Source organism: Spinacia oleracea, chromosome 3, assembly GCF_020520425.1.
Source record: "Spinacia oleracea cultivar Varoflay chromosome 3, BTI_SOV_V1, whole genome shotgun sequence".
NCBI classification, from domain to species: Eukaryota; Viridiplantae; Streptophyta; class Magnoliopsida; order Caryophyllales; family Amaranthaceae; genus Spinacia; species Spinacia oleracea.
In genome coordinates this window covers 69,679,965-69,693,588 of record NC_079489.1, presented here as the reverse complement: position 1 = coordinate 69,693,588, position 13,624 = coordinate 69,679,965, and the positions used below count along the sequence as shown (strand labels likewise).

General features: G+C 34.5%; 2 long non-coding RNA genes across 2 annotated transcripts; both read right to left on the bottom strand.

Annotated features, from left to right (window-relative positions):
- Positions 1-1,204: 1,204 nt before the first annotated feature.
- LOC130470386 (uncharacterized) lies at positions 1,205-3,175 on the bottom strand. Its single transcript, XR_008930604.1, has 3 exons — positions 2,538-3,175; positions 2,145-2,207; positions 1,205-1,411 (listed from the first exon to the last, which is right to left on the bottom strand). It is a non-coding gene; the product is annotated as an uncharacterized lncRNA (long non-coding RNA).
- Positions 3,176-7,151: 3,976 nt separating this feature from the next.
- Positions 7,152-9,274, bottom strand: LOC130470385 (uncharacterized). The gene is made up of 3 exons (XR_008930603.1): positions 8,471-9,274; positions 8,079-8,141; positions 7,152-7,345 (listed from the first exon to the last, which is right to left on the bottom strand). It is a non-coding gene; the product is annotated as an uncharacterized lncRNA (long non-coding RNA).
- Between the last annotated feature and the right edge of the window lie 4,350 nt (positions 9,275-13,624).

Below are 13,624 nucleotides of genomic sequence, written 5' to 3'. Positions count from 1 at the left end.
TATATATATATATATTTATATATATATATATTTCAAATATATTAAATTCGAAAAGAAAAGAACGTACTTAATTCGAATAAACGAAAAGTTTCAAATAAATAAGTTAATTTCGAACTTAAATAAGAAATATTAATATGCTTTCAAACAAAATAAAATGAATTTCCCCAAAAAAAAGTACGCATTTTTGAATGATGTAATAAGTAGAAGCTCAATTCTAGGAAATTCGTTTTAGGAAAATAGCTAGTTTAGGCGCTTAAAAATTATTGAAGTAAAACCATAAGCTTCTAGATACCACTTTGTAACACCCCGACAATTCTCCCTTTTCTAAAATAACCTTTTTATATAAAACATAGAGAATTATCAAGGCATTATCGCCCGTGTGAAAACGTAACGGCTTATTCAGAATTTTGCAGCGGAAAACATAAAACTAACTTTTAGGTTTATAAATAATCGATTACATATTAGGTCCCAAAACCAATTAACGGAAATAAGGAAATACGAATAGTACGACAAATTTCAAGTCCAAATTAACAAACCAAATCACTTGGCAAAACAAATCTAAATACAAACTCTCTAATCCCGATCCCAATGATGCATCATCTTCAAACCTGTAGATGGACAACGCTTATTGATCCTTAGAGACTGCTCACCAAAGTTGGGTCATCACAGGATCAATAAGGCATAGCCATGATCAACACACACAAACAAAGCACGTAATCAGCAAAGCTGAGTACTACATACTAAAACAATAATAATCCTAACATGATACTATTAAACGAACCATCCTAACATGAAACTAATGAACATAAATAAGGGCAGACAAACATGATAATTTGACGACCATACTTGACTAGACTAGGCTAGACTTATAACAATAATATTATTTTAGTTGAAATAGACAATGGACCGAGTTTTCTAGCTAGAGGCTTCACTAAGGAAGACGAGGTACGGGCGCGACTCCGTAACCTCAGTGACCTGCGATATCGAGGAACGTTTGAATAAAAATAGGACACGGTGATCAATCCGGTTCGAATTAAATGCCATGGGCTACCACCATGAACCCCAACTCCTGTTTGTCCATCACTTTAGACGTGCACAGTCTAAAGCTATTGCTACTCTGTAACGCCCCGACCTCTAAATCACTTATTAAAGCATAATAAGCAGCGGAATTAACCTAATTTGGTCGGGACATTACCTGCCGTAATTCCGTCTTGGAAATTACAAGGAAACATCATACATAAGCCATAAAAACCTCCAATATAATATAATAATCCTCTATATTCTCAAAATAAAAGTACATAACTTACTAAAAGTCTTTAATTAAACTATTATAACTTTAAGCATAAACTAGGTGAATTTTATTAAAGTGAAATTCCTCGCCTCTACTCGTTTCCATCGATCCCCGCAGTACCTAAAATGGAAAACAAAACGGTGAGCCGAAGACTCAGTAACGACTACCCTAGCAACGTAAATTCATTTCAACTCATTTTATTTAATAACACAGGGAGAATATAATAAGTAAAACATTTAATAAAACATCATATTCAATTCATTCATAATCTTTTAATGAAAACATCATTCATAAACTTTTAATTAACATGCTAGTTATTGGCAAGTACGAACCGTGAAGGAATTCTCCACTGGGCCTGGGCCCATAAGAGCCTGGGCTCATCGTAACATGGGGCCTGGGCCCTGAGCCTGGGCTCATAAACCATGGGAGCCTGGGCTCGTAATCCATGGGTGGACAGGTGTCCGTGGTGCATGCATGACCGGTAGATAGGAAGATGGTAGTTTATATACCGCCAGACAAACCAGTTCTTTCACTTTCATTTATCATGTTGTATGTAATTTTACCAAGCCTTGGCTTGTATTTCAATTCGAAATAACATAACTCATTTTATATCATAAAACATCATTTAGATCCTGGGATCCATAAAACATCATTTCATTCAACGCATCATATAAACATTATTTTATGAGAAAACTCAATCAAATCATATTATAAAGAATAATTCAAACAAATCATAATTCATTCCCACAATCCATAAAACATGTCAAAACATTTAATTCATAAATCCAATCATAACGTCATAATTTCGTAATACATTTATAAAGGGATTGCGGGTACTAGCAATAGCCGTTACCTCAACTGTCGTTTTATACTTCCCGTCTGATGGATCGTTCTTCCTGAGCTCCAAGTCCGATTTCTTTCAAAATATTAATTTATTGAATTAGTACTACAACGATAAATAACCTAAAATCGATATTTTATAAATGATAAATTTTATAAGTAAAGAATTTATAATTAACGAATTTTAATAAAAAGTATATTTTCGAAATTTAATGAAAATATTATTAATCGAAATTTCAATCGAAATATATTTTAAATTTCCTAAGCCGATTTTAATGAAAATATTACGAAAATATTAATTAACTCAAATTTCTGTCGAAATATATTTATATAAGTAATTATCATTTAAAATCTTTATTATTAACATAACAGTTATTTAGGACTTAAATTAAATGGTAATACTCACTTTGGGATTTTGGGCCTAACACATTTGGGCTTTAATTTGAGTAAAAAAAAGAAAAGGGTACAAAGTTCCAATAAACTGGAACTCGTTTCTTTGGGAAGCTGGGCACGAAGCAGGGCACCAAGAACAGGGGAAACGGACGAAGAGGAGGGAGAGAGGAGGGAGGAAGGAGGCTGGGGTCTGGGTGGCTCGGTGCCGCCCGGAACTGCGACCAGAGGTGACGATGATGTTGGTGGTTGTTTGTGGCGGCGCGGAACATCACGGAAGGGGAGAGGGTGGTCGAGCAAAGGAGGGAAAGGCGAGGGTTGTGGGGTGGTGGTCGGCTGAAGGTGGCCGACACCTGGGTGGAATGGCGGCGCAAGGAAGCGCCGGTAATGCGACGGTGAGGGTGGTTCACGGCAGCATGATTAACGATGAAGAGGGGAAAGGGGCGAGCAGAGGAGACGAAACAGGGGAGTTTGAGTGTAGGTTTTCGGGCTGGTTCTGGGAGCGGCGGCTCGCCGGGGAGTGTGGGGCGGAGATGGATTTGAGGGGTGATAAGATGGTGGTGGTGGTGTGGTGGCGCAGCGAGGGGGAAAAGAGAATGGAAAGCAGAGGAGGGTAGGGGAGTTGCGGGCAGGAAAGAGGGAGCAGGGGGGACGGTGGGGTGAGTGCGGTGGTGGTGGTTGAATGAAACAGCCCGACGGTGCGGCTGGGTGGTTGGATGAGGTGGTCAAGGTGGTCACGATGGTGGTTGATGGTGGTTGCAGTGGTCGTTGATGGTGGTGATGGTTCGAAGCAGTGAGGAGGAGAAGAATTGAAAATCGGAATTTGTTTTTTATTGTCTGATGTTGAATTTCCTGAAATGGAAATGCAATTTGTATATTTGTATTGAAAAGTTTGCTTGGGGTCCAAGGGGTGAACTTGGACTGAATTGAGGGAAAGAGAGGAAGGAAGGAGTTGCTTCCTTCTTCCTGGTACACGTGAAGAGCAAAGAAAGAGAAAGAAAATGAAGTTTTGGTTCTTTTAAGGCATTTTGTTTTATTTTCTTTTGTCATTTCACTTTAGTTAGGCACAAATTCAGAAAAATTGATTTCTATTTTTAGGAAATTAATTTGAATAGAAATGTTTAATAAAAATTATGTTTTAAAATAATCCTTTATAAAAATATCGTTAACGAAAAATAAATTTAGTTTTCGAATAAAATAAGAACGTTCCGAAATTATTAAAAAAAATCCGAAAATAATTAAAATTAAAAAAAAAAAAGATCGTTAAGCTCGTAAATATGAAATTAAATTATAAACTGAAAAATAAATCGTGTAGCAATATTAAAAATTTAAGCGAAATAAAACTTTGTTAATTTAAAAATAAATTTCGAAATCAGGATTTAAAACGATTTTAAGTAAAATAAAAATAATTAAGCATAATTAATCAAGTTTTAAAAATTCGGGGTATTACACTCTTACCCCCTTAGAAAAAGTTTCGTCCTCGAAACTTGAAAATTAGATTTATAGAATGTTTGTTGAAAATTGAAAACGCTCGAATAAAAGTATGATGTTTTATTTTAAAACCAAGATCTCAAAATTTTATTTCAATCCCGACAATGTCTAGCCTTCATTCCGCCATCATCTTTTAGGACTCCGCTTCAACTCGAGACCTAGAATCGAAGAGTAAAGAATGCAAAAGGGGCAAAATTATATTTTGATCCTTAATCGTCATTAAGGTCAATTACATTTCGCCATCGTCTTTCGTATCTCTACTTTACTTCATAAAATAGGATCGAGGAGAAAAGAACATAAAAGGGGCAAACTTGTTAGCTTAGACTAGGCTCCCATTTCACTTTGTGATATCTTGTTTGAAAATATTTTCTATCGTAAACAGTAACTTTTAATGCAAATTAAATTATAATTCTGAAATTATACGTATATGTAGTGAAAATAAATATTTACCAACCAATTTCAATACTCGAAAAAAAGTCATTTATTATATCAATCTCGTACTCTGAGCTCAGGAGAACTTCCATCGGAGACGGCTTCCATGCATAACAATTAGATTACCAATATAATCATGTCGGCATAAACATAATCCATATCATATAGACATAGTTCATAAATTGAAAATTCCATATTCAACATAACCATAACATTCATAATCATTTGATCTAACACATGAGCATGGTTGATTCACAACACGTTTACATAAACATCATGATTCATACATTATATCATTCTCAGTAGACTATTTGGAGATATCGCGTTTTCGTTTTCTCTTGCCTTCTTTGCTACAGGAATTCTTGTCGTTGGCTTTCGTTATTCGATTCGTTTTGATTTCGATCTCCGATCTTTTCATCTACATTGAATAACTTCGTTAACTGTGTTCGTTGCAGGGGTTCCATTTCAATCACGTGGCTAGAAATATATCTTTAGGCATACGACTTCGTTATTTTATCCTTAATATTTTAAGTCAGTAAATCTCGTATTTTGCGGATAACGCTAAGCCATCAAGTGTGCCTTTAACAGAAACAATCTAGCTCCTAGAAAACTCAGTTCAGACTACCCAGTTCTATTGACATGTCATTTTGTCGATTTTCTATTCTCAATTCCATTGCATTCCTCACTCATTCATAATTCTTTTCGATAACATCCATTGATATCATCAACCTAATGGAAAGACTAATTCTCGATAACTTGCTTTATATGCAAATTCAATTTCATTTCCTCACCATAAATCATACTTTTCCTCACAACATTTTTGCAAAACCTTACATTCTCTAGTCCAACTTTTCTTTATGGAGATAATCAAGCGTCCTTTCAGATAACTACAAAAACAATCCTTATAAATGATGCGGAAAGGTAAACCAAGAATACCATCAACTTTACTGAAAGACCAATTCTTGATAGCTTCTTTTATAATTCTCAGAACTTCATTGTGTAACCTCAATTTCATCTTTTTACCACAAACCATGTTTTGGTTGCGCATAATATTCTTGCATAACTTTTAAAATTCTAGCTTAGCTTCCTTAACATATCTGAAAATACACTTAGGTACTTGCAACCACAAAAACAATCATTATAAAGGGTTCGGAATAGTAACTCAAAAATCAATTATACTCGCATGCTTTAAACCTTGAATAACCTTGATTTAATCGGTGATTCGCCATTTAAAATACAAACTTATGTTCTTTTGGTACCCTATCTTTAAACTTTATCGACAGACTAATTCTTGATAGCTTATTTTGGTAAAATTCCTCAAGATCTTATTCATGGGTCAACTCAACTGGATCTCTTATCTTAACTCATGTTGGGTTCATAACTTTTCTGTGCAACTTCTTAGCTTCCTTACTCAATCATCCTCTAGATAATAGACTTTAGTACTTATAAAAATCAAAATAATCATCGGAAAGGTAACCCAAGAATCACTTTTGTTCATAACTTTAACACTTTAAATTTCGAATAATCTTAACTTAATTAGTGATCAACCACAACCTTATGCTCGTTTGGTACTCCTAACGTTTATATTATCCCTAAAGATTTCACGACCATCAAAATTCCTCAAAACCATTCATATCCATAAAATCTTTGAGTTCGCACCGTGCTTAACTTTAACTTCTTCTAAAATATAATGCTTAAACTTTGCCTGGTCTATCTAGGGTAGAAAACTCATAACATGACATGTGAAGATAAGCATAAAATCAAAGGAAGTTCGATTCTAAAGCGAGAGAGAGCTAAATCAAAATAATATCAACGTTGGCGTCATCTTGTCCTTTATCATGTAATCTCTTACGTATGTTGACGGGCGTGATGGATTTAGCATTGTTGTTGTTTCGTTCATGATTGGTCGAGGTTGATGTTCCGGTATTCGTTGGAGGTGGTTTAGGACAATCTTTAACGAAATGATCTTTTCCTCGACATAAATAACAAGTATTCGTTTTTCGCACGATATTCGCTTCCATTCGTTAGAGCATGTCGAAAGTTTCGAATAGTTGATCCATATGATTTATCTAGTCTTTTAAATTCCATCGAATTGGCTTGCAATCATAGATTGGTGGATTCGGAGGTGAAAACTTCTTAAATAGTGACGCTTTTCCGTTCGCATTAGTAACTTTCGTTTGCCGAGAATCTTTGACAAATTCAGTTGACAACGTACGTGCAGTTTCTTAATCGTTCCATCATCTCCTTGGGGTCTTTTATAGGTTGGTCGTCATAGAAATCATCATAGGAAACATCATTGTGCGAGACGTCATTGTGAATGTTGCGCTTTGATGTGAGCTCCGTTCGTGGCATCGTTGGTAAGTTCGATAATCGATATTTCGCATAACATATTCAATCAAGAAAACATCGATAACATAAGAAATGAATCCCTTTTATCCCGTGCGTTCCTACGCTCACACTCATTTCATTTTAACTTGACTTGATTTTAACATATTCTTTTTAACTTATTCCTTAAAACTCTTTGCTTAAAGCCTATTGAGTTCTACTATGCGCAAAACCCGTAAGGTTTAGCACTTATGGTCCAGAACCTTTGCTCTGAATACCAAACTGTAACGCCCCGACCTCTAAATCACTTATTAAATCATAATAAGCAGCGGAATTAACCTAATTTGGTCGGGACATTACCTGCCGTAATTCCGTCTTGGAAATTACAAGGAAACATCATACATAAGCCATAAAAACCTCCAATATAATATAATAATCCTCTATATTCTCAAAATAAAAGTACATAACTTACTAAAAGTCTTTAATTAAACTATTATAACTTTAAGCATAAACTAGGTGAATTTTATTAAAGTGAAATTCCTCGCCTCTACTCGTTTCCATCGATCCCCGCAGTACCTAAAATGGAAAACAAAACGGTGAGCCGAAGACTCAGTAACGACTACCCTAGCAACGTAAATTCATTTCAACTCATTTTATTTAATAACACAGGGAGAATATAATAAGTAAAACATTTAATAAAACATCATATTCAATTCATTCATAATCTTTTAATGAAAACATCATTCATAAACTTTTAATTAACATGCTAGTTGTTGGCAAGTACGAACCGTGAAGGAATTCTCCACTGGGCCTGGGCCCATAAGAGCCTGGGCTCATCGTAACATGGGGCCTGGGCCCTGAGCCTGGGCTCATAAACCATGGGAGCCTGGGCTCGTAATCCATGGGTGGACAGGTGTCCGTGGTGCATGCATGACCGGTAGATAGGAAGATGGTAGTTTATATACCGCCAGACAAACCAGTTCTTTCACTTTCATTTATCATGTTGTATGTAATTTTACCAAGCCTTGGCTTGTATTTCAATTCGAAATAACATAACTCATTTTATATCATAAAACATCATTTAGATCCTGGGATCCATAAAACATCATTTCATTCAACGCATCATATAAACATTATTTTATGAGAAAACTCAATCAAATCATATTATAAAGAATAATTCAAACAAATCATAATTCATTCCCACAATCCATAAAACATGTCAAAACATTTAATTCATAAATCCAATCATAACGTCATAATTTCGTAATACATTTATAAAGGGATTGCGGGTACTAGCAATAGCCGTTACCTCAACTGTCGTTTTATACTTCCCGTCTGATGGATCGTTCTTCCTGAGCTCCAAGTCCGATTTCTTTCAAAATATTAATTTATTGAATTAGTACTACAACGATAAATAACCTAAAATCGATATTTTATAAATGATAAATTTATAAGTAAAGAATTTATAATTAACGAATTTTAATAAAAAGTATATTTTCGAAATTTAATGAAAATATTATTAATCGAAATTTCAATCGAAATATATTTTAAATTTCCTAAGCCGATTTTAATGAAAATATTACGAAAATATTAATTAACTCAAATTTCTGTCGAAATATATTTATATAAGTAATTATCATTTAAAATCTTTATTATTAACATAACAGTTATTTAGGACTTAAATTAAATGGTAATACTCACTTTGGGATTTTGGGCCTAACACATTTGGGCTTTAATTTGAGTAAAAAAAAGAAAAGGGTACAAAGTTCCAATAAACTGGAACTCGTTTCTTTGGGAAGCTGGGCACGAAGCAGGGCACCAAGAACAGGGGAAACGGACGAAGAGGAGGGAGAGAGGAGGGAGGAAGGAGGCTGGGGTCTGGGTGGCTCGGTGCCGCCCGGAACTGCGACCAGAGGTGACGATGATGTTGGTGGTTGTTTGTGGCGGCGCGGAACATCACGGAAGGGGAGAGGGTGGTCGAGCAAAGGAGGGAAAGGCGAGGGTTGTGGGGTGGTGGTCGGCTGAAGGTGGCCGACACCTGGGTGGAATGGCGGCGCAAGGAAGCGCCGGTAATGCGACGGTGAGGGTGGTTCACGGCAGCATGATTAACGATGAAGAGGGGAAAGGGGCGAGCAGAGGAGACGAAACAGGGGAGTTTGAGTGTAGGTTTTCGGGCTGGTTCTGGGAGCGGCGGCTCGCCGGGGAGTGTGGGGCGGAGATGGATTTGAGGGGTGATAAGATGGTGGTGGTGGTGTGGTGGCGCAGCGAGGGGGAAAAGAGAATGGAAAGCAGAGGAGGGTAGGGGAGTTGCGGGCAGGAAAGAGGGAGCAGGGGGGACGGTGGGGTGAGTGCGGTGGTGGTGGTTGACTGAAACAGCCCGACGGTGCGGCTGGGTGGTTGGATGAGGTGGTCAAGGTGGTCACGATGGTGGTTGATGGTGGTTGCAGTGGTCGTTGATGGTGGTGATGGTTCGAAGCAGTGAGGAGGAGAAGAATTGAAAATCGGAATTTGTTTTTTATTGTCTGATGTTGAATTTCCTGAAATGGAAATGCAATTTGTATATTTGTATTGAAAAGTTTGCTTGGGGTCCAAGGGGTGAACTTGGACTGAATTGAGGGAAAGAGAGGAAGGAAGGAGTTGCTTCCTTCTTCCTGGTACACGTGAAGAGCAAAGAAAGAGAAAGAAAATGAAGTTTTGGTTCTTTTAAGGCATTTTGTTTTATTTTCTTTTGTCATTTCACTTTAGTTAGGCACAAATTCAGAAAAATTGATTTCTATTTTTAGGAAATTAATTTGAATAGAAATGTTTAATAAAAATTATGTTTTAAAATAATCCTTTATAAAAATATCGTTAACGAAAAATAAATTTAGTTTTCGAATAAAATAAGAACGTTCCGAAATTATTAAAAAAAATCCGAAAATAATTAAAATTAAAAAAAAAAAAGATCGTTAAGCTCGTAAATATGAAATTAAATTATAAACTGAAAAATAAATCGTGTAGCAATATTAAAAATTTAAGCGAAATAAAACTTTGTTAATTTAAAAATAAATTTCGAAATCAGGATTTAAAACGATTTTAAGTAAAATAAAAATAATTAAGCATAATTAATCAAGTTTTAAAAATTCGGGGTATTACATACTCAGTTTCACTTTACATGATTTACAAATTGAAACTCTGTTATGACTCAACAATCACATAAGGCATACAAACCACATGTATTCACAACTGTTTTTATCTTGGAATTAAGTAAGTGATCATAAAGGGATCAAACAAGACTCATTCCAATTAAATCCAACCTTTCCTTTAATACTGATTAACCCCTCTATATGGGGTATAAGGTTTCAACTTACTAAACAAGGTCCTCGGCCCTCATAAAGTAGTGAAAAGCTAAAAGGGAACAACAATCAACTGATCTGAATCAATATATACAAAGTAATCTAGTGTTCCCAATCAAACATATTTGCATCAATCATCCATACTAACATGTTATAATTCTCATAATGCAATATAGGTTCAATATGTCCATGCAACAGTATTAAACATGCAATTTCAACCTGACTAAGTTCGTCAATAATATCAACATCACCAAGTTCAACAATACTATCAACATAGCCAAGTTCAACAACAAATTCAACATGGTTTCAACAATTAGCACACATTCCAAGCACACAGGTATGTACGTACCTTGTGTAAACAAACTGCAAGACCACTTTAATAATTCAAAAGTCGACTACAGAGAATTCTCCGCCTAAAACAACCAACAAATAATCCCAATCAACTTCTAATCACTCACAACAATAACAAGGCATTCTAAATACATCCTAAACATATTTAGGACATTCCCTAACATTAAAACTTGAACATTTGATTTCCTAGCATCATAATTATTGAATCAATAATTGAAATTCGTTGAAAACTCTTCGCAAACGTCGTACTTTAAATTTCCAGCCATATAAAATAATTTCAAACGTCCACAAAACATAATCAACGTTCTTAAAATCATAAAAATAATAGCTTTAATAATATATAATCATTCTATTATGATTAAAGTCATTAAAACCTTAAAATTCATGCTTTAAATAATTAAAACTTTTATTTCAATTCAATTATGTAATCTGAAATTTAAATTATTAATTAAGCATAATATATAATCTGAAATTTAAATTATTAATTAAGCATAATATATAATCTGAAATCTAACTTAATCATAAAAACTTATAATTTATATTCAAGAAACATGAATTAAATTAATGAAACTTCATTAAAACCCTAACTTAAACGTGATTAACAAATATGAAAATAATAAAATTAATTTCAACAACATATAATCTGAATTCTAAATATACATCATTAAAACTAATAATTTAAATCATGAAAACATTAATTAATTTATTAAAAGATGAGTAATAATTTAAATAGATTGGAGGGGATGAAATAACCAAGAAGAAGGGACTGCTGGCCGGCGGTAATGGCGGCGCTGCAGCAGGCATGGTGGTCGTTGGTCGGGCGACAAGGCTGGGCAAGGTGGTCGTGACGACGGTGCTGTTCGAAACAAGGCCACGATTAAAAGGAGGGTAGACAACCAAAGAAAGGAACGAAAAAGGAAAGGGAAGAGGGAAGAGGAGACTACCGTGCAAGGTGGCGAGGACGCCGGACGACGGTTACAGCAAGGCTGTTCGCGGCGGCTGCTGGAAACATGCCACGGTTAAGGAGGGAGGACTTCGTGCGAATTGAAAGAGGAAGAGAGGAAGGGAGGGCGCCGGCTGGTTGGCGGCGGCGGTGCAGCCAGGATCGTGGCTGGTCGACGGTGGTGGCTGAAACAGTAGCGGCAATGGAGAGGGTTAAGGTGTTTTTACGTGAAACTGAAGGAGGGTTTGGTTGCTTTTGTTTCACGTAAATTAGAGTAAGGGGAGGGTTTGAGCTTTGGGTTTTAATGTTGGGCTTTCCCAAGTGGGCTAGAATTAGGATTTAGCTTTTACGATTCGAATCCAAAACTGAATAGGATCGTTTTCTAAATTCAATTAATTTTCGTAATTCAAATTCTTTTCAACTTAAAATTCTAAAAAAAATTTCGATTTCGTAAATCGTTGAAAATATTAAAATGTAATAAATAAATATACGTTAAATATATATTTATTTTCAAAATTCATAAGTTCTTATTTAAATATATTAAATATACGTTAAAATATATAAATAAAATGTAATAAAATTACGGGGATTACATTCACGCACGCATCGTGTGCATATAAGATTAGTATATTATACTAAAAGAGAGGAAATCAATGTGGTGATGACAAATGTCACTCATTGATTGGCCTCACTTTTAGATATAAAAAAATTAAAAAATTAAATACTTGATTGTAAATTATTTTGTTACTTTTTTACCCAATAAAGTATTTGATTCTATTTTTCTAAAAAAAGATGTCATTCTATACATGAGTAATACTTTATAAAATCTGTTTTTATATTTTGGTAACAAATATAACAATATATGATTATATTTTTTTTTAAAAATAATCCATTAAACGGATTACGTAGTAGGATATTTACAAAAAATAATTAATGTAATCTACCGATTTGTACTTACATAACTAGAATACAAATAAATTAGAAAATCAATGAAGTATGAATATAGTATACAAAAAAGGTTACTATAATATTGTATAATATTTTGACAACTAAATTCGATAATTATAAGTAATATTTTATTACTTTAAAAAAGAAAGTACGGAGTATGTAACTTCCTTAAACAAGAGAAAAACTTGCGTAACCTAATCTATCTACTACTCTACTATGTAACTCCTCAATTTTTTAGATGTAACTCTTTTATTTTTACACTAACTATTATATTACACATCTCTGTAATTTTAATGTTATTTGGTGACTATTAATATAGACGATGAACATAGTCATGTACTCCATATCATTTTGTTGGATTTGTCTAAATACTTACATAATACAAATTTAATATATTATATCATAAGCCATAGACGTTGTAATGGTTATATCTTATACAGTTAAATACATGGTGCTGACAAGTGTTGTTCTTTTATTTGATTATCTTATAATATCAAAAATTATACTAAAAGAGTGGAAATCAATGTGGTGATGACTAATGTCACTCATTGATTCGCCTCTTCGTTAATATAAATAATTAAACTTAAAATAATTTACAACATCAAATATTTTACAGCCCTATAATGTCACGCAAATAGTATACATATTTCGAAAATATAGGGCCGAGAATCGTAATATCAAATGGTTCATTTCTTTTTACCAAATATAATATGCATAACTAACACTTACTAAAAGTTCTACTACGTTGGTTATGAATATAATTTTTTTTTACTAATAACTTACTTATTATAATGTTTTGTTTATTTACTAATTATTTAAATCAGACAAACGAATTGTCAAATACTCGAGAATAGAAATTCAAAAATGTCTTACCAAAAAAAAATGTTGAGTATATGGGTGGGTTTGAGGCGGGTGCATGTGGATACACGGGAGAGGGTGATGAAGAGCGGATGCATTTTATTTTGTACCTCTCAAAACGGGGATTGGAGGGATGAATATCATTCCTATCTTTGATGGAGGGGATAGGGATAAGAATTGTAGATGAGTGCGGATATGCAGGCTAAAAGTGTTAGTGGGGCAAGTTTATTGGGGGATCCGCATGTGTATCCTCCCTAAGTGGGCGGAGATCGAGGAAATTTTGATGGATGAGGGGTTAAAGAATGTATACGTTGCGGGGTGAACGGGCGGTGATGGATTTTAGATTTGACCCGCCTGCGTTGCTAATCCTACATATATAGAAAAAATAATACTACTAACTTAGGAGTACATATTATAATG